Below are 21,628 nucleotides of genomic sequence, written 5' to 3' on the forward strand. Positions count from 1 at the left end.
GTAAGTTTTTCAGATATGGACAAAAGATTATATTAGTCAATAAGACAAAAATGAAGTTTTGGGGACACTCTTGGGGTGATAAATTACTCTTAAGCACAAGATGAGAGCAAATGAACTTGAATAACTGATTGCAGGGTGAAACCACTGGCTCCAACTAACCCTAAGCCAACTTCATCTTTTTATGTATGTTCCACATTTCTCCGAGGTTTATTCCCTTCTCTTAACTTTATTTTGTATTGTTGTCTCTATGGCAGCCAAAAAGAATCCTAATTGACACAATGATTGACAGTTAATATATTTTAAAATATTTATATCAATATATATATGAGTTTTTCTAAAACCATTCATGAATATTATTTTTTATATTATAATAGCAATATGTTATTATACATAATAGTGTTCTCCATGACTGCGGTGATCAGGAGGTAGAGCTTTAATTCTGTCGACCAGACCACAGCTGATTGAAGCCTTAACATCTTATTTAAGTCATCTGGATCATCTATGCTGAGATATATGTACAGCTAAACTTTCTGACTGAAGTTTTATCTCCAGGGATTGAGCCTGAATAACATTTGAATTTGTCCTCTGCCTGCTGTTAGGTCTGAACTTCATTAGCTGCTCCATTCTGCAGCTAGTCATTAGATTTACATTTCTTAATTATATTTTTTTAAAAAAGAAATTGGTGGCTCTTCAGAGCATTAATGAATTGTAATATGTTCATTTAAATCTTAGATTAACTCAATTCAACCCTAGTTTGAATTCTTCTGAAACTACACACTCTTTTCAACAGCCTGCTGTCAGATGACATTTGTAGAATTCTCCCGGACTGCATGTGAAAGCTGATGATTGTTTGCTAGAATGTCTCTGTGTACTTATGAAGCAGTATCTGTGTCTCAGGAATGGCCCACCCTCCCTACGTTTGTTCTATGATGTGGAGACCTCCAGTAACCCGTAGTGTACCAGTGGCTCTGTCTCTCCTATGGATAGTGCTGTACTTAATTCTGAGCTCTTCCTTCTGTGTAACAGTCATGTTCCACGCCCTATTTCTTTACTCTCCCACTCCTAGATGTAAGGAAAATGTGGTAGAGGTAATCCGTAAGCTTTTTTGATGGCCAGTCCCATCAGTCCCGTCAAGTCTACATTCTTGGTTGTGATATACAGACTTGCTGGATTCCCCAATGTGGTATTAAGAAACTTTCTTCTTCTAGGGACTATAAACTCTTAGACATTTGGAGCACTTTTTGCCTAGATTAAAAACAAATCTAGTTGGTCACTTTGCATAGGTGTTTTTTAACAGATCTTTAGTTAACGAAATAAAAAATTGCCATTAATGGTATTCTACATAAAACACATAGTTTCAAACTGTTCACTATTTAGAAAGTTTGTTCCTGTCTCAGCAGATTTTCTACAGTCCTGATTGCCCCTTTAGTGGTTTTATAACAATCAGTGTATAAAACGCTGACCCACACTTGCTCTCTTTTGCCTGAAGATAAGCCCTCGGGACATCTTGTTGAATAGGGCTATTGGTTGAAAAAGTATAATTTCAGTTCAGAGTGGAGCTGGAGACTGTATCAATGCAGGAAACTATACCCCATAAAATATTAGATTCGTAGTCCAAAACTGGAATATAGATGAATTGGGAGTTCATTACACAAGTGAAATAAGGCATTCACAGAAGGATATGCTGACTGAGTCCACACACATGAGGTGTCTAAAGTCGTCAAACTCAGAAGCAGGGGGTAGAATGTCAGTTGACAGGGCCAGGGACAGGTGGAAATGGGGAGCTATTGTTCAACAGGTGTAACATTTCAGTTAAACAAGAGGAGCGATTTCTAGAGATCTGCTGTCCAACATCATGACACTAGTTTACAGTCCTGTACCACGCACTTTAAAGAAGTTGTCAAGAGGGTAGCTCCTATGTTAAGTGTTCTCACCACAATTAAAAAAAAAAAAAAGCTAACAGGGGAAAAAAAACATTTTTTGTTTGGTTTTGCTGCATGTTACACAGGCCTTTACATTTCTTTAGTAAATGGTAACCAGAATTGTTTTATATGAACTCAAAAATGAAGTAAGCATGAATCAGATAACCTATATCACATAATCTATATCGTTCTCATTAGCATTGGTTGTAATCCCTTTCCCCCTCTGCTTCCATTGTTATGGTAAAAAGAATGAACATGCATATCCTCCAGATAGTGCAGGATTTGTCTATTTCTCAATTTGAGGCTGTTTCCTGCAATGCTTGCATATGTAAACCATAAAAGTGTTAAAATTTATAGACATCGATCATGGTGTTAAACACTGTTCATATTCTTTAACCTTTCTCTGATTTGGTTCAAAATGATTTTTAATTAAAAATAGCTTGAGTAACAGTATAGAGTGTAAACAGTATAGAGTGTAATATTATATAGTTCACTATAAACAACAGTAACTATTTATAACAAAACCTAACTATAAATTTGATAAAATAAATAAATTTAGGTAGTTCATTTACCAAGGGAAAGAAGAGGATTATAATTTAGACATTGCCCTCTCTTTCTGTATTTTACTTCATTCCTGAATTTAGGAGCAGCCAGAAGTCATAGAGACAGAGTTTAAAAGCTCTTCTCTTTTTAGCAACGTTTGTGCCTGCTTTAAATTGATCATTTGTTTCATCAGCTAATCCTCAAGTAGAGGGCATGTCCTTTCCACTTGCAGAATTCTCTTACATAAGTTGAATTCCCTCCTTATCACCTCAAGCCAATAAGCACTTTATTTTCTTTTTTGTTTGTTGTTAGGAAAAAGAGGGGGAAACAAATCAGCTCATAGCTATTTGCTGGAGCTGTCTGCATTTTAATCACAGACTATGAACGGACATCAGAGTGCCCTTATGATATTTTGCACAAAGGCTCAGTGTTCATGGCTCTACTCAGAGAACCCAAAATAGCATTCAGTAAGCAGTGACATACTGAGGGCTTGGTACTACAAGCACAAGTGCCTGTAACTCGGAGCAATGTGGCACATGTAAGGCTCGAGGAGAAGCCTGTGAAGCAAAATCGGGGCAAACTCTCCTACTATTCTTTATGTGCTTCACGTGAATTTTGAATTTCAGTCTCTTCAGACCTTATTGAAGATATACAGGTAAGAATGTGATCAGCAGGCAAGTATTAATTATATAAGCTAACTCAAAGAAAATAGAGCAAAAAAGTAATTGAAAAACTAATTTCCACTTCATAAGGAAAAAATTTCTAAAAATCTCCAAACTTGGCGTGTACATTGAACATTCTCTAAAACAAAGATCAATTTAGCATCTCTGCCATTCAGATTCAGGAAAATAAAAGTTCTTTATATCTAGAAAATTTAAAACAAGTTTCTTGGGAGGAACGTAGCATCTTTCTCCAGGATTTTGTTTCTTAATTTTTTTAAAAATATTTACCACTCAACTATCAGATGCCATGTCAAGGTTTAAAGTTATAAACCTTAAAGATATGTGGAAATATTTATTTATAGAATAAATATTTTAAATAATAAATTATTTATTTCTTAGTAAATGATATTCATTGTGGAGATTTCCACATATTTGAATAAAATTATATGTTTCTTTGGAGGATAATTTCTTATTAAAGTTGACATATACTTATTTTATTTTCTTTCTTTTTGTCAGGTTTTTTTGGTTATCCAATTTTTCATTGACTTTCAAAAATTCTTAAAGTGAAAAAGCTTAAGTAATTAAGAATGTTACAAAAATAATAATAATAAAAGCAAATTATTGAGCACATTATGAATATAAATACATACATATTCAAACATGTACACATATTAGATTTCAATCTATTATATCCATTACATGAAGGTTAATTCATCAAATATGAAATACACAAAACTAAAAATTAAGAAAATGCAAATTGTGAAAGGGATTTATTATTGTCTCAATTCTGATTTGTTGCAAGCAATTTTAATTGGGTTATTAATTTTAATAAAATATTTCAATGTAAATTTGCCAAAGCATTTAGTAAATCTATAACTAGCATATGAGATAACATATTAAAAAGTTAACAAAATGTATAAGTAGAATGTCAAAGTTTTTCTCAGATTATGTAAATTTATAGTTCAGTTCTATCAATCAGTTTATTTTTTTAATTACTATATCTGGAGAGAAGACTTTTTATTTGCATAAAATATTTGCTAATTTAGAATTATAATTAAGATATATCTATATATTAGATCTATTTGCAATATCAAATAAAGTAATAAAATAGTATACTTTCATATAATATTATTTATTTCAAATTCAAAGTACTTTAAATGTCTAAATATCACTAATATGCAAATAAATATTTATCATTTTAAATTTGAAAATATTTAGATTTAAATATAATCTGAATATTTTTGTTTACCAAATATTTTTAACAAAATATTTAAAAATATTTCCAATAAGAATAAACGTACAAATTGATAGGTCTAGAATTGCTTAAATTTTCAAATAATGAGTTTATGAAATCTAGAAATCATTTGCTCTCATCTTCTTTATATGTGTTTTCTTTTGCAACACTTTTACCGATGACTGAAATGAATCAGATCATTAGGTAAATTATATAAAATTTTTACAGTTTCAATTTAGCATGGTTTTTATTTGTTTCCTTTTTTGGTTAAACACATACACTTTCACACAATTTTTAGAAATCTTAAAGCATAGATTATCTACTTACACATTTTGTTTTATTTTGTTTTCTCTTTTAAAATATTTCTAAGGTACTTATCTCCAGAAAATTTTTAAAAATTATTCAATTAAATTATCATAAATTGAAGTTGCTTTAAACTGACGTGTACAAATTCTTCCCATGCATTCATAAGAAATCTATTGCTAGAAATTTATCATAATATACTACATGTAATTTGATAAATAATAATCAATAACTAATTATGAACTTTTTGTCAGTCATGCTCTTAACATTATTTTATATGTAAAGTGTTACAGTATAGTATTTGACAAGTTATTGAGTAGTAATGCAATAAGAATAAATGCATTACACAGTTTAAAAGAAGATATTAATTTTCATATCCCTTTCTTTAGATTAGGATTTATTGATACTGACCATAATATTTGAGGACTATGCTGATGAACATGAGGAACTGGAACTTTTATATTTTGTTGTCATGATGACTTTCCTTAAAAACTATGATCATCTAATACCTGTATCTTTGTTTTGGTGTAACAGATTAAGGATAAAACACAAATACAGAACTTCATAACCCATATGAATCCTTTCTTTCTCACAGTGCTGATAACAACTCATAATTTGAGAAATGAATGAGTTACTTTTGCCATACTGACCAGAAAGATGTTTGACCTTTCTTTTAAAGGCTCACAGTGTTAGAGTTTTGTTGCCATCACTCAGTTAAGAGAATTCAGCTCAAAAGCTCTAAAAATCTACCTTTTCACAACTTCTAGAAAACCAGTTTCTTTTTGAGACAATGCATGCCCTTTTGAAATAATGCATGACTATTCAGAAGTGATCCAGTCAGACAATTCTTGTTTCAAATTAAAAAAAAAAAAAAAAGTGGCTCTAGAATTAGTAAAGTAGAAATATTTTTGTCAGAAGTTTGTCTCATTAATTAGTACTCAGGAAAAGACATTCAGGATCATCAAAAAATGTCTTACAGTTAAAGGAAAGCATATAATTTTTCAGAGACTCTGCTTTGGCATCTGAAATCAAGTTTGAAATGTTATCATAGAACAGTGACTTATCAACATACAAGATCAGTACATTTACATTTTTTTCTGCTCCTTCCTTCTAAGAACTTACATGATAAATGAATTTCGTAACTTAGTAAGATAGTATATTAAAGTGGGAGTACTCTTGGCACATCAGTTATGGCTAAAAATAACCTAGGTAATTTTCTCTAAGTGCAAAATTTAGAAATGTCATTCCTGTGGAAATGAGGAAATTGTACATAAATCATGGGAAAGGAAAATGCCACCGTTTTTCTGCCTTCAAGTTGAATTATAACTGAATTGTTTTCAAGAGTTTGCCATCTATTTTATTCTTAAAAATCTCTAGTGGAGCATCAGTGCCCTCCTTTTTTAAGAGGTTTGTTTTTTTTGTTTTGGTTTGGTTTTGGCCACGAGGCTCGTGGATTGTTAGGTTTGCTGAACCCAGGCTCTGAGCAGTAAAAGCGCAGAGTCCTAACCACTGGACCCCTAGAGAATTCTCATTACCCCTTTTTTTGTTTGTTTGTTTTGAAGTTAGTTGATTTACAATGTTGTGTTAATTTCTATTGTACAAAAAGTGATTCACACACATTCCCTTCTCTATTCGCTTCTCCAGAAGATCTTCCTGACCCATTCTGTATTGCAGGTGAATTCTTTATTGTCTGAGCCACCAGGAAAGCCCTCTTTTTCATATTATTTCCCCTTAATGGTTTATCAAAGGATATTGAATACAGTTTCCTATATTATACAGGAGGACTTTGTTGTTCACCCATTCTCTGCATGATAGTTCACATCTGCTAATCCCAAACCCCCAATCATCCTTCCCTCACCATCCTCACCTGGCAGTCACAAGTTTCCTCTCTCATATCTCTGAGTCTGCTTCTGTTTCATAGATAAGTTCATTTGTGTTATCTTTTATTTTTTATTGTATTTTTTGAAGCATCTTTACATATCACTCATTTAATTGCCCTACAAATGAGCTCTCACTGTAATTTCTATGTTAAAAATTGTTTATTAATTCCAAATGGGCAGAGACACATATCTGCTTTCCTGTCATTTTCAACTACTTCGAGAGACACATCTACCATTGGAACTCATCTCGACCTTTAGTCACTCTTCAATTCACTCTTTTCTAATTCTTGAGAAGCACTTATAAAATTCTTGAGCTATTCATCACGAGGCACCAGCCTTTGTTTTTTTTTTTTTAATTAATGCAAAGAAGCCAAATCTGGACACTTCAGGTACACATTAGCACTTGTTATGGACTCCTCTGGTGATGAGTTAAAGAAGATATCTATTTTTCATGTTCATTTGTAATACTGATTTTTCTTATTAAATATAACTCACTATCAAACTCTACTTTCTGGATAGCATATAGTTTCTCTACCAAGAAACTATGTAACTATCACTGTCATCAGTTCAGTTCAGTCGCTCAGTCGTGTCCAACTCTTTGCAACCCCATGAATCGCAGCACGCCAGGCCTCCCTGTCCATCACCAACTCCCGGAGTTCACCCAGACTCACATCCATCGAGTCAGTGATGCCATCCAGCCATCTCATCCTCAGTCGTCCCCTTCTCTGTCCAAAACCTCTTTAAACATTGACTGGTTGTATATGTCAAAAATTGTTCAACTAGCTTCAACAATTAGAACTGTCTTTTGGACTCTGTGGGAGAGGGAGAGGGTGGGATGATTTGGGAGAATGGCACTGAAACATGTATAATATCATATATGAAACGAGTCGCCAGTCCAGGTTCAATGCACGATACTGGATGCTTAGGGCTGGTGCACTGGGACAACCCAGAGGGATGGTACGGGGAGGGAGGAGGGAGGAGGGTTCAGGATGGGGAGCATGTGTATAACTGTGGTGGATTCATGTTGATATATGGCAGAACCAATACAATATTGTAAAGTTAAAAAATAAAATAAAATAAAAAAGATCTCCAAAGTTTTTACACAGTAAACAATGCATCACAATAATGCATTGCATTTCTAAATGTCAGTTTATTTCTGTAGGATAGAGTTTTGGACCTGAGTTTAGTAGATTAAACAGTCTGAAATTCTTAACATTCTTGGAAGATATTTTCTAATTTCAAAATATCATTCCAAATTATTTTGCTGGTATGAATAACAACTAATAACAAGAAGCTATGGATTAGGAATTTAGAGGTCACAGGAGATTAGTGCATATCTTTGAAAGATTTATGAGGTAGAATTGACCATAGATGAAACTTGAATATGCATGAGAGGTAAAGGAGGAAAACATTAAACAGGGAATTTTTATTCAACTGAGAGTTTCTGAGTGGAGGCTGGTTTTATTTGGTGAAAGAAACAACATAATCATGATGTGGAGGGCCCACTCCAGTATTCTTGCCAGAAAAATCTCATGGACAGAGGAGCCTGGTGGGCTACTGTCCCCAGGGCCAAAAGAGTCAGACACAACTGAAGTGACTGAGCACACATGCAAGCAATGATATGGAATGAAGAATAAAAGATGATTATTGAGGTGCCTCTTGGAAAATAGGTTTGTAGATTAGGAAATAGATACGTACAGACTATTCAGGAGATTGCTTTGTGATGCTTCAGTATATAAATACTAACTGAAGCTGGAAAACCAAGAGATAAACATGTACTGAATGAGCAAAAAATTTTTTAAGAATGGACCTTCAGAATTTAGGGCAAGAAAATGAGATGGAGATTCTACAGGCAAAAGAGAAACACAAATGTGTACGAAGATTTGCAAACCAAAAAAGGGAGCATTTTTAAAAGGAATGTGGTTATTGTGAAGGCAACAATATGTTATACCACTGTTAAGTTAATCTTACAGTAATAAATAAAAGTGGTTTTTAGATTTTGTTAAAATATAATGGAAAATCCCTTTTTCTGTAGACTGAATGAGAGAACGTGAAGACAGTGAATGGACATTTATTCTGTCATATTTCCCCTCCATTTGCTTTAATATTTACTTTTGGATGTTGTGCCTTTTGAATTAGTGTTCTAATTTCCTGATCTTTTCTATCCAATTTTATATATCTATGCATCAGTATTCTAGTACCTAAGAGATTTTCTCATATTTATCTTTTAACCACCCCTCCCCCCAGCTTTTAAAAACTAGTCACTAGATTCAACTTCATTAGATGGTTTTTTTTTTTTTTTCTGGCAATGACTAAGGTGATTGATTTAGACCTCCCCAAATATCATTCTGGGCTTCCCTGGTGGCTTGGTGGTAAAAATCCTCCTGCCAATGTAAGAAATGCAGTTCGATCCCTGGGTCAGAAAAATTCCCTAGAGAAAGACATGACAACTCACTCCAGTATTTTTGCCTGGCAAATCCTATGGACAGTAAGTTTCTACTCCAAAACCTGACTTTTCACATAATAGAAACTGTGTACATTAGCCTTGGGTGTATAAACCTGCTGTGTGTGCTTAGTGACTCAGTTGTGTCTGACTCTTTGCGACCATTTGGACTGTAGCCCACCAAACTCCTCTGTCATTTGTATGCAGTCTGCAGCAAATACTTCCTATTATTCTTGTTCTGTCTTGGAAGGAGTTCTTTTCTCTACGATTTAAGCAGCATTCATATTGACAGTTAACTCCTTTGATTCTTTATTCCTGTGGTAATGGGGATTTACTACTGATTCTCTTATACACTCTAAGGATGGATTAATTAGAGGGTTCTGAAGAAATCTGGGATTATAAACGTTTAATGGCTTGTTTTGTGGCCTAATACTACCTTTGTTTTGCATTTGGCATGTTCCAGATGCAGTCCCAATTCTTTTTACCTGACTTATCACAACATATACAGAAGTCAGGTATATTATCTCATTTTGCAGTTGGAGAAACTCAATCTGAGAGTGTTTAAGTACCTTAGTTAATGCATGCATGCTGACTTGCTTCAGTCGTGGCCGACTCTTTGTGACCCCAGGGACTGTAGCCTGCCAGGCTCCTCTGTCCATGGGATTCTCTAGATTAGAATACTGGAGTGGGTTGCCATTCCCTTCTCCAGGGAATCTTCCTGACCCAGGGATCCAACCAGTGTCTCTTACATCTCCTGCATTGGCAGGCAGGTTCTTTACAACTAGAGCCAGTTTGGAAGCCATACCTTAGTTAGTACCATGCAACTATTATCTATAGATGTACAAGTCTTTACATTTTATTTAGATTCTTCTTAATAGCATTAATTTAATGTTACTAAATGAGAATTTAAATAAATAATATAATTAAGAAAAAGAATCAGTTGAAAATTACACAGTTGATTTAATTATTTACTTCATGTCATACCTTTGTCTACTATTACACGTTCTCAGTTATTCATAATAACTATCCATTCTAGATATAATTTGGCAACCAGAAGGTTACTGCTACATGATCAGAGCCATACAGTAAAAGTCAAGCTGAGAACTAGAGCAAATCGTTCTCTTGAAGAGAGAGGAAGCAGGATAAGGTGGGAAATGTCTGCTTGGAACATCCACCCAACCACGTAGTGCACCTCTATCCTAAGAACGGTCTCCAGACAGGTGCTTAGATAACACAGGGCATACACAAGACTATCAATCCAGCTGTGGGAAAATATAAGAATTTCTATTTTTGTTGATGCTTTATCTCCTTCTTTTGCATTTCATTTTTCCGTGTGTCTTGTGAAATATCTGTATAGTCATAGAAGTTGTAGAAGTAAATGATTAGTATACACATGCATGGCAAACGCTGGAGTCCACCTGAAGTGTTTTTCTTTTCCTGATAAGAGTGTAAAACATGAAAGTTGGGAAACCACTGCTCTAAAAATAAACCCTGGCCCATATCTACACACATATTTCTTTTCCAAAATATTATCCATATTCCAAAATCCTTCAAGCACATTGGTTAAAGGTACCCACTCAGAAGGAAGCAAGTGCCCTGAGTTTAACTCCAACCCCACCCCACATGGCTAAGCAAAGTTGTTAACCTACATGTGCACATTTTCTTCATTCATAACATAGCATATAGAATGCATACTGTAGAAATGTTGTAAGACAAGTCATTTAAAAAGGGCATAGTATTTGTATAGTTATAAGCATGGATTATGCATTCAATATTAGTTAGATAACATGATGATAATAATGATGAAGGTGATGATGGTGGTGGTACTGTCCTCAGTCTACTTGCCTTAGAATCACCTTTAGAGACTGTTAAAAATACCTCACTGAATCGGAAACTGTGGAATGGAAAATTCACATTTTAAAACAGTTTTCATTTCAAACTAATGTAGAGTAAGTGTGTAAATCATTTCCCTCAGCTAGAGGGAACGAACCAAGCAAGTTACTGTGTACTTTACACACAAAAAGATTAAGGCATTATCTTCATGAGAAGTAAAAATTTTTCAACTAGATAACATGTAATCAGGTCCAACCTAAAATAATAAAAAAATTGTCACATAAGTTCACAGTTTAGTGTAAAAACCATTACTACCATTTTCAAAAAAGTATTTTTGCTTAAATGGTTTTAATATTTCACCCAGTTCACCTGAGTCCAATACTATATGGTTCTATGAAACTATTTTATGAATTTTAAAATTTTGCTTTGATTCTACACACACAGATACACATACACACATAGACACACACACACAAGCAAAAGAGCAGAGTCTATGACTTTAAACTTTCTTTTCATTCACTAAGTTTTGGGTCTTTAAAAAATCCATGTTTATATTATGCCTTTTTCAATAACAAAATCATATTTTCCACACCATTTGGCAGTGGTGCTTACTAAGTATTGCTTTTGATGGTAGAATAAATTTATAGATATTATAGTTATAAAGAAGATGTACTGAAAAAATCGATAATTGAAGAAAAGAACATTTGGTTGATATATTTGACTAGGCTTTATGTAGCTACTAATACAACATCAGCAAAAATTGTCAGAGTACAACTATGTCTTTATTTACTATAGTAAGAAGTGGCTAAAAAAATTTCCAATAAGTGGAAGACAAAATAATATATTTACAATGGAAATTGAGGACTAAATAATAAATGTTGCAATAAATTCTTGAGAGACTAAAATATATTGTTGATAAGAAATAAAATATTTTTTACTTTATCTTGTCTTTGTAGAGATATATAAGTTCAAATCAACAGGTGGTATTTATGTAATGAAAATAATTAGCCAATAATGTCATATAATCACACAAAACAATGTTTTAGGCGAAAAATGCCTCATTTGCATGGTTCTATGATTGTGGAATTCCCAACTCTTTAATTTATGGGCACAAAGCTTTTCATTAAACATTGATGGTAAATAAATAAAGAGAAAACAACTCAAAGCTCCCTCAATAGGCAATGAGTATATAATTGAGATTTCTTCATATGTCAGTATAATCCTAATCAGTGGCAATGAATGGACTGGGTCTACATATATCAATACAGATGAGTCTAACTCATAGATTAAATATTCAATTTGAGATAGGCTTTACATGATATCTCATTCATGAAGATTTTTAAATGCTGAATATATGTTATTTATAAACATCCATAGAGTAGATTGTTTTATCTATAGAAAAAATCTCTTTATATTCAAGATAATAGTTATCTTTTTGGTGGAAAAGGAGGAAGATTCATAATATTTCATTATGTAAATATTAACATTGAAATACAAAAAGTTAATACTTCAAAAGTTTTATAACACTCATTTTGCTCAAAGAAAAAAATACTTATCAAAGTAGACTAATAAGTAATTGCCAAATTTTAGATGGAATTCCAATGTTTTTTAATATGTTTACATGTGTGTATGTATAGATATGTAGTATAATTATGTATACATATTTTAATTACATGAGAATATAATATGTATTATAAATAATATATTATACACATATTGCTTTAATATGTGTGAGTGTGTGTGTTTTGTGTGTGTGTAACAAATTTTTGTGTGTGTAACAAGTTATTGTGTGTGTTTGCATCTTGGGATTTGATATACAATGTATAATTGAGAATAGTTCATGGATAGGTACATTTTCTTTTTGAAAATTTTAGACCCGCCACTATTTTATGAATGTATGAATGTAGATTTATCTTTACTTATATATTTCTTTTTATATATGCTGCTCTCAACTACCTTTTATCTTTGTAATCATACATAAAGTAAAAACAATAGTAAAATATTTAATTATTTATGGTAAAATTTTATGTCTACTTTTCCTGTTTTAAATGTTAATTAATATCATAGAATATAAACAGACAACAAAGAAACATTTTCTGCTTGCCACCTCGAATCATAGGAATCGTACCAGAGGGAACATCAGTCTATCTATCTATATCAAATATAGCTCCAAACAAAAAAATTATTACCTTATTTAAATTATGTCAGAAAGTAAAGATATATATTATACACTCCCCGGGGGTGGAAAGAGGGTGGGGGGAAGACTAAAATCTGTTATTTTCCAGGAAATTCATTATCCTAGCTAACCTTAAGTTTAAAAGTCATTCATTATAACTTTGATGAAATGAAGTTTCCTTTCAAGTTTTTGTTTTTAATGGAATACCCCAAGTTGATTTTAGTATTTCATAGATTGCAGCCATGCATGTAAAATATCCTGGTATTATGTGTTTGAGAGTTGTACCCAAATCAGAATGCACCAGATAGATGAGGAAATACCAAAGAAAAACATACTCAGTATAAAATATTTTAAGCATATGCTTTAAAAATACTGAAGAAATGGCAGAGGAATTAATTCAGGACCTAATATAGTGGAGAAAATATCCCAGAAAAATGCAGACTGAACTGAACTAGAGAAACAAAGATTTGATATAATGCAGAAGAAGTTAACTGAATTATACAGGCTATGGAGATTTGTGGCCCGTTTGACTACGCTTAATATCTTAACTTGGAAATTACTTAACTTGGGCAGCCATTTGAAATAATGTTTTTGAAATTAATATGCAAATACACTTGTCCCTGGGCACATCATATTTCTCTCCATCTCTGACCCTATTCAATTTCTTGTATCCTTTTAGCTTAGGCATTTTTATCTCTTCTGTTACTCTGACAAGTCTTTATTCCAGCTATTATCTATAGCTGGCCTCTGTGACCTCCTTTCTCTCATTACTTTCTATAAGCTCACTTTCATCTTTCTTCTCTTTTTAATGGGAGATAATAATTAGTATCTCATTGAATTAAAGGAATATTAACTGGAAAATACAGGGAGTACTTCCTATGGTGTTAAGAATCTAGTTGGTGATTTTATTGGGGTGCTAAGCTAGGTAACCAAGTTCTCAGCAATCTCATACCACAAATGCTTGAGTCAGTGGGCGGTACAGTCACTCATTGTCTCAAGCTTGATTGAAACTTCATCCTCTCATACTACAGCATCTGGTTGCCTAAGAAAGGAAAGATAAAGACAAGAGAACTATTCAAATGTCTTTTACTGCTTCTGTTCTGAAACACAGATGTATGGTTTCTACTTATATTTCATTAACAAAATAAAATGCATCAGTTCAGTTCAGTTCAGTCGTGTCCGACTCTTTGTGACCCCATGAATCGCAGCACGCCAGGCCTCCCTGTCCATCACCAACTCCTGGAGTTCACTCAAACTCATGTACATCGAGTTGGTGATCCCATCCAGCCATCTCATCTTCTGTGGTCCCCTTCTCCTCCTGCCCCCAATCCCTCCCAGCATCAGGGTCTCTTCGCATGAGGTGGCCAAAATACTGGAGTTTCAGCCTCAGCATGAGTCCTTCCAAAGAACACCCAGGACTGGTCTCCTTTAGGATGGACTGTTGGATCTCCTTGCACTCCAGGGGACTCTCAAGAGTCTTCTCCAACACCACAGTTCAAAAGCATCAATTCTTCGGCACTCAGCTTTCTTCACAGTCTAACTCTCACATCCATACATGGCCACTGGAAAAACAATAGCCTTGACTACACGGACCTTTGTTGGCAAAGTAATGTCTCTGATTTTGAATATGCTATTTAGGTTGGTCATAACTTTCCTTCCAATGAGCAAATGTCTTTTAATTTCATGGTTGTAATCACCATCTGAAGTGATTTTGGAGTCCAAAAAAATAAAGTCTGACACTGTTTCCACTGTTTCCCCATCAATTTCCCATGAAGTGATGGGACCGGATGCCATGATCTTCGTTTTCTGAATGTTGAGCTTTAAGCCAACTTATTCACTCTCCTCTTCCACTTTCATCAAGAGGCTTTTTAGTTCTTCACTTTCTGCCATAAGGGTGGTATCATCTGCATGTCTGAGGTGATTGATATTTCTCCCGGCAATCTTGATTCCAGCTTGTGCTTCTTCCAGCCCAGCATTTTTCATGATGTACTCTACATATAAGTTAAATAAGCAGGGTGACAATATACAGCCTTGATGTACTCCTTTTCCTATTTGGAACCAGTCTGGTGTTCCATGTCCAGTTCTAACTGTTGCTTCCTGACCTGCACACAGATTTCTCAAGAGGCAGGTCAGGTGGTCTGGTATTACCATCTTTTTCAGAATTTCCCACAATTTATTGTGATCCACACAGTCAAAGTCTTTGGCATAGTCAATAAAGCAGAAATAGATGTTTTTCTGGAACTCTTGCTTTTTTGATGATCCAGTGGATGTTGGCAATTTGATCTCTGGTTCCTCTGCCTTTTCTAAAACCAGCTTGAACACCTGGAAGTTCACGGTTCACGTATTGCTGAAGCCTGGCTTGGAGAATTTTAAGCATTACTGTACTAGCGTGTGAGATGAGTGCAATTGTGTGGTAGTTTGAGCATTCTTTGGCATTGCCTTTCTTTGGGATTGGAATGAAAACTGACCTTTTCCAGTCCTGTGGCCACTGCTGAGTTTTCCAAATGTGCTGGCATATTGAGTGTAGCACTTTCACAGCATCATCTTTCAGGATTTGAAATAGCTCAACTGGAATTCCATCACCTCCACTAGCTTTATTCGTAGTGAAGCTTTCTAAGGCCCACTTGACTTCACATTCCAGGATGTCTGGCTCTAGGTCAGTGATCACACCATTGTGATTATCTGAGTTGTGAAGATCTTTTTTGTACCTTTTTTCTGTGTATTCTTGCTACCTCTTCTCAATATTCTACTTCTGTTAGATCCATACCATTTCTGTCCTTTATCAAGCCCATCTGTGCATGAAATGTTCCCTTGGTGTCTCTGATTTTCTTGAAGAGATCCCTAGTCTTTCCCATTCTGTTGTTTTCCTCTATTTCTTTGCATTGATCGCTGAGGAAGGCTTTCTTATCTCTCCTTGCTATTCTTTGGAACTCTGTATTCAGATGCTTATATCTTTCCTTTTCTCCTTTGCTTTTCACTTCTCTTCTTTTCACAGCTATTTGTAAGGCCTCCTCAGACCTTGCTTTCTTGCATTTCTTTTCCATAGGGATGGTCTTGATCCCTGTCTCCTGTACAGTGTTATGAACCTCTGTCCATAGTTCATCAGGCACTCTGTCTATCAGATCTAGTCCCTTAAATCTATTTCTCACTTCCCCTGTATAATCATAAAGGATTTGATTTAGGTCATACCTGAATGATCTAGTGGTTTTCCCTACTTTCTTCAATTTCAGTCTGAATTTGGCAATAAGGAGTTCATGATCTGAGCCACAGTCAGCTCCCGGTCTTGTTTTTGCTGATTGTATAGAGCTTCTCCAATTGTGGTAGGGATATTGGTAAGCTATGATAATGTCTACCATAGCAATCAAAAGATTTTAGTTCCTTTTTTACTCTCTTATTTCACATGCCAGTCACAGCCATTTCTGCTTACTAATTATTTAGATGTTAGAGATGGTTAAGGAAATCCTACAGAACTAAAGGTAGGCTTTTCTTAGAAATAGGATGAAAGGGAAGATACCTTGTGGACAATTACAATGGTCTCTGAGACTGGAATCACCTCATGCTATTCAGAACCTTTGCCTATAATTTTTGCAGAAATCTCAACCTCAGTATTTCCAAACCGACTAATCTCTTTTGAATTCCAGTTAGACATCAAGTTTTGTTAATCCTGTTTCCATATTATTCATTGTGGTCCTCATTCATATTATCTATTTCTGGGAACTGTGATTGACCTGACTGTTGGAATGCACTGAAGCCTTCAATTGGGCAACAAACTGTCACGGTGGATGGGAGAAACAGAACAACCATTTCAAAGTCCTGGAATTGCAGATGCCTTTCAGCACTCTTAGAGAATTAACATTATTTCTTGAAAACTGACCTCATATTACTAATGGTTAAAATAAATAAATATAAATATGAAGGAAGACATTGAGCTGGGAAACAATACAATAGGTAATAATAGAGTCCCCAAGATACTTCAACTGAAATAGTTTAAGAACTTAACACTTTTATATTATTAATATCTTTGATTCTGCATTTAAGTAAGTAGTGGTTGTGGTATAATTTCTGTTGTGACTCCATGGACTGAAACCCTCCAGAGTTCTCTGTCCGTGGGATTTTCCTGGCAAGAATACTGGAGTGGGTTGTCATTTCCTTCTCCAGGGGATCTTCCGACCCAGGGAACAAACCCCAGTCTCCTGCATTGCAGGCAGATTCTTTAATGACTGAGCCACCAGGGAAGCCCATTTAATTAAGTAGAGAAGCTTTTAAATAGATTCACACAAATGCAGAGTATCTTCTGAAATGTATATCGAGGCAGTTCCACAACCTTGGAAAAAATGAACTTCAAGGCACAGTTCAGTAACCTTCTCCCAACCATCCTATAAGGAATGATAAAGTTGCTTATGGAATAAGGGGGGTTGTTAAGAGGCATTCCTTGTTTTTCTTTTATAAAAAGATCTGTCAAATTAAAAAAGAAAAAGGAAAAGGATTTCAAACTACTTCCTCTGTGATAATATTACCATTCACATCCCCCAGAGCCTCATTTTACTGCCTGTCCAGCCCTAAGATTTTATAGAATTTGCTCGCTTCACATCTTTAGATCCTAATATGAAACATTAGACATGCTTCTTTAAATTAATAAAGGGAAATATGTTATTTTATTTTTAAGTAGCATGTTAGAAACTAGGACTTTAAGAGTTTATTTTTTTTTAAGCTTTGGAACTTCCTGACCATTGCAAAGTGTGTCTTTTGGTATGCTATTTTGGCCAAAATTCCTCAGTGATTTTCTGAAGACAGAGACATTGTATTAACTGCATTCTGCTTGTCTCTTTGAGGAGCTGGCTAAGTTGAGCTTAGTTTTAGCTTTACACAAGCCTTTCAGAATACATTATATTTTATAAGTTTTCACAGATGGAATAATTATCTTTATATAACCAGGAAGAGGTCATAGAAAAGACAATTTGTAATTAGATTCAGTAACAAACTGTATAAGTGCATAGATTATCATATTTTTCATCCCTTAAGTCATAATTAGTCTTCTTTGAAAAAGTAATTGTTCTGAGTCACAGTGGGATCATTTTCAGCCCATATATGCCCATCCAATATCACACATTGCTTCAAGCATGACAATGTTTATCTGTCAAGTCACTTAGCATTCTTGGAAAAAAATAACGATATTCAAATCCTTTGAAAATACTTGTAGAACACATACATTAGGACAATGTATCCTACACTATGTTTGCAATAGTCATTTATAAAGATTTTATATGTGCATGAAGTTTGCAGAAATAATAGTAGTTGACTACTTCAAAGTTTAGAAATAAAGAAATCATTAGGTGTTTACTACCCAGGTATAGGTTGCTATTTTTATAGAATTACTTTAAAATACTTACATAACATATAGTGTGCATCAGACAGTATTCTGTGTACATTGACTCATTTAATCAAGATAACAACCCCAAGTGATATGCCTTATTTTCATTGTCATTTTTCATATGACAAAACTGAGGTATGTAGTGTTAGTCGCTCAGTCGTGTGCAACTCTTTGTGATCCCATGGACTGAAGGTCCCCAGGTTCCTCTGCCCATAGGATTTCCCAGGCAAGAATAGCAGAGCAGGTATTGCCCAGTCACACAGCAGTGGGTGGTGGGGCTGATCTTGTCATAGACATCTTTGCTCCACAGGTGACGTTCTTAACCCCATTGAGCGGACTTAGAACATCGCATTTCAACATATTTAGGAGAATCACCTCACTTAGGAAATAGTAAAGTCTTGATCTTCATTATGGTACTACATAACCTTACTTTATGTAAAATAGCTTCATAATTCATTATAAAACTATGTGTATATCTGTATAAACTAAATAAATATTAATACTAAAAAATAGAAATGCATATTCTTTTACTCCATTTATAATTCCTCAATTCAGAGATGATTTCTATTTGCATTTGAGTGCATAGTCTTCCAGGCTTTCTTCTCTGAATTTGTCTACATTTATGGTCAAATTAATGGAATCATTTTCTAAGTAATTTCTTTCTTTCACCTAGCAAAGTGTTGCACCATATTTTCATTTCATTAAGTGCCTTTACAGCATAAGATTTAGTAGCTGAATAGCATTATATTAACATGAATTTCAGGCCTCCCTGGTAGCTCAGTTGGTAAAGAATCTGCCTGAAATGCAGGAGACCCAGGTTTGATTCCTGGGTTGGGAAGATCCCCTGGAGAAGGGAATGGCAACCCACTCCAGTGTTCTTGCCTGGAGAATCCCATGGACAGAGGAGCCTGGCATGACCTCACAAAAGTTAGACACAACTTAGCAACTAAACCACCACCAACACGAATTTTGAAACTTATTTTTTATTCACTTGTTTCTTTGTCATCTATGAGAGAAATTTTTTATATCTTCTCCAAATAATTAGATACAAGGTATTCAGGGATTTTTCCAGTGTTTTGAAATTACACAATGATAGAAAAATATAGAGAAAAATATATGAGTTTATCTTCCAAAATACTGTATTAGAATATCTTTTTAGGTATTAGAAATAGAACACTGTTTTATTCATCTATATTACATGTTTTCATGAGAATGTTATATGAAAAAAATTTTTCAGAAAATAAAGTTTTTTGACAGTAGTCACACAAGAAAATACATATGAGAAGTAGCTGGTGGACCTGCAATGGCTAAATTAAAATTAGATTACAAAATTCATAAAGACATAGTTAAGTTTTGTACATATTAATTGCATTGGCAACATGTAGTGAAGAATATAGTCCAAAAGGAGTTCAGGTGAACCTTCAGTAGAGAGTTATACAAAGATTTAGCCTTGAAGTTATAAGAATGAATCCCATTTTGGAAGCTTGTGGAAGGGAAAGAAAAGGTGGGATACCAGATTTTTTTAAATGAGATTTTGCCAATGTGTATTTCATCAACTGAAATCTGTATGTATTTGCCCATTGTGGAATATTTTGCATGGGCATTTTCAATCTTATCAATGTACAGCCTTCACATGGGGCTCACTAATCCACAGCCCTCCCTGAAAGTGAGTGAAAGTCGCTCAGCTGTGTCTGACTCTTTGTGACCCCATGGACTCCCCTCCCTGCTGCTCCAAAACAGAGCTCACAACAGCCAGCCCAGGAATGAATTGACTCTACATTTTAGGATACCGCACAAGTAGTGTTGGAGAAGGCTATAATGTCAAGAGGGCTTAGGCGATTTCAGCCACAACATTGCTTCATCTGTAGCATACACTCTCAATTCCACAGTAAATGAGTAAAATATAAGTCTAATGAGAATTCATAAACAGACCAAAGAAAAAGGTCTTTTACATCTAACTCTCTTAAGAAAGAGTTAACACGTGCTTAATTATAATTTTTGGTTCAAAAATTGTCTTCCTTCTCACTTATATCTGCAAGCTATATCCACTCATTTCTTATTATATTCCTATTAGCAGTTCTGAGAAAGCCATTTAAAAGCCTTTATTTATAATGTCACTCTAAGAGACTGCCAAGTTTCCCTTGATTTTTAAGAGATCACAAATAGGATTAAGTTTCTATATTTATCTGATCCACACTTCCCCAGCTCCAACTTTTATCTTTCCCCACACAGCCACCAAATCCATCATTCTGACTTATTCTTTCTTTGCTTTGTGACCTCAAGAATCTTTAGAGTAAGAGGGAAAATGTTGGTCTAAAAGGAGATAATAGAAAACATTTTATTATGTCTAGTTTCAAGACTGGTCCAAAAGTTAAAATGCAATTTAGAGAACTTTATTCAGCTTTAATAACATGAACTACCCAAGACAGATGTCATACACAATGTTAGAAAGCTATGCATTTCCTTTCTTCTATTCAGGAAAACGCAAAGTATATTGTAGACTCTATGACCTTAAAATTAGATATACAATCCTACCTCTATTTGCTATTATGTAGATCACTTAAAATTTCTCAATAGACATCCCTTCATATGTGAATATAATATATTATATGAAATATACTTTTCTATATTAAAATCATGTGATTCTACTTGGATATATTATATTGATGCTTATAATGTTATTCAAATATATTAATAACTTTATTAGATAATATTGTGTTAATGGCAATGCCACCTTATTTTAATATATTATATATTTTGAAAAATACTATACTATACTCTACATTTTATTTAATATTTATACATATATCTAGATACTGGCACTGATATTAAATCCAAACAAGCTAACATGATTCAGAGTAATGGCATGTTTTTCTCTATATTGACATATTATGCATGGGGGATAATATAAGTATATGTATATAGTGTATAATATATACAGTATTTATACTGTATATAGTATAATTATACTAATATATAATTATTATATAAATATAATAATAATTATATACATATAATATAGTGTATGTATATACTGTATATAAAGGGGGATAGATGTAAGTATATGTATACTTATAGCTGATACATTAACAACACAACACTATAAAGCAGTTATCCTCCAATCAGAAATAAAAATTTAACAAAGATAGAAATATTATACAGATTCATATCCCTGTATTCACCTGATTGGAAAATAAAACCAGGATTGCCGAAGTAGGTCAGAAATGTCACTGGTTATTTCTCTAGGGCCCATTTCAGACA

General features: G+C 34.0%; 1 protein-coding gene and 1 non-coding gene across 3 annotated transcripts in view; both read left to right on the plus strand.

The window, feature by feature from the left end:
• Window positions 1-2,989: 2,989 nt before the first annotated feature.
• The window catches only part of CDH19 (cadherin 19), a 77,132-nt gene continuing 58,493 nt past the window's right edge, over window positions 2,990-21,628 (plus strand). For both annotated transcript variants that reach the window (XM_055559000.1, XM_055559001.1), the window contains exon 1: window positions 2,990-3,120. The gene's annotated coding sequence lies outside the window, so the exon portion shown is untranslated. The remainder of the gene's footprint in view (window positions 3,121-21,628) is intronic.
• Window positions 19,134-19,205, plus strand: TRNAF-GAA (transfer RNA phenylalanine (anticodon GAA)). Its single transcript has one exon. It is a non-coding gene; the product is annotated as a tRNA-Phe (tRNA).

This window comes from Bubalus kerabau, chromosome 21 (genome assembly GCF_029407905.1).
Source record: "Bubalus kerabau isolate K-KA32 ecotype Philippines breed swamp buffalo chromosome 21, PCC_UOA_SB_1v2, whole genome shotgun sequence".
In the NCBI taxonomy this organism is placed as follows: domain Eukaryota; kingdom Metazoa; phylum Chordata; class Mammalia; order Artiodactyla; family Bovidae; genus Bubalus; species Bubalus kerabau.